This window comes from Cyprinus carpio, chromosome A9 (genome assembly GCF_018340385.1).
Source record: "Cyprinus carpio isolate SPL01 chromosome A9, ASM1834038v1, whole genome shotgun sequence".
Classification (NCBI taxonomy): domain Eukaryota; kingdom Metazoa; phylum Chordata; class Actinopteri; order Cypriniformes; family Cyprinidae; genus Cyprinus; species Cyprinus carpio.
The window spans coordinates 4187614-4188571 of record NC_056580.1 but is presented as its reverse complement, the minus strand read 5'-3'; the positions used below and the strand labels follow the sequence as shown (position 1 = coordinate 4188571).

The 958-nt window shown below is 46.2% G+C and overlaps 1 non-coding gene across 1 annotated transcript; it reads left to right on the top strand.

Annotated features, from left to right (window-relative positions):
• The first annotated feature begins 554 nt into the window (after positions 1–554).
• On the top strand, positions 555–627 carry trnar-ccu. Its single transcript has one exon. It is a non-coding gene; the product is annotated as a tRNA-Arg (tRNA).
• Positions 628–958: the final 331 nt, after the last annotated feature.

The following is a 958-nucleotide window of genomic DNA, read 5'->3' as shown; positions in this document are numbered from 1 at the left end:
AAAACAGACAGAGCTTGTTGGATCGAAACCATCCTCTGCTAATGAGGTTTAAAACTTTAACTTCAAGATGTGACCTAAATGCTTAAAAAAATGTGCAACATGAAAAAGCTTGGTCCTCTCATAGTTGTCGTTTCATCCAGAAGCCTGTGTGTAGTGTTTATTTTAAAGGCCCTCCTTGAATAGAGATAGGAATTAAAAGGGCAAGTTAGCTGCTGCACGCCTAGCCCCATTGGCAACTTATGGATAAGGGGCACTGACCTTCGAAGCCAGGGATTGTGGGTTCAAGTCCCAGCAGGATTGATTTACAGCAGAGTGGCGCAGCAGAAGAGAGTCCTGGGCCCATAACACAGAGGTTGATGGATGGAAACCTCTCTCTGCTGCTTTTCTTCTTTAACTTCCAGACATGCCTGAGTCTCCAATAAGGGGCAGCATCCAAAGCCTGGTCATGAAAATCTTTGTCCTCTCTTTTTTGTCATTCATCTAGAAGACTTGGTGTGTGTATTTTAAAGGCCTCCTGAATGAGATGCAGAATTAAAAGGGTAAGTTGCCTAACAGCCCCAGTGGCCTAATGGATAAGGCACTGGCCTCCTAAGCCAGGGATTGTGTGTTCGAGTCCCATCTGGGGTGGTTTACAGCAGAGTGGCGCAGCGGAAGCGTGCTGGGCCCATAACCCAGAGGTCGATGGATCGAAACCATCCTCTGCTAAGAGTTTTTAACTTCTAGATGTGCCTGAGTCCCCCAAAAAGGGGCAACTTCCACAGCCTGGTCGTGAAAAGCTTGGTCCTCTCATAGTAGGTTGTTCATCCAGAAGAATCTGTGTTTGTATTTTAAAGGCCTCTCAAACAAGATGTAAGAATTAAAAGGGCAAGTTAGCTGCCACAAAACAGCCCCAGTGGCCTAATGGAAAAGGCACTGGCGTTTTAGAAGCCAGGGATTGTGTGTTAGAATCCCATCAGGG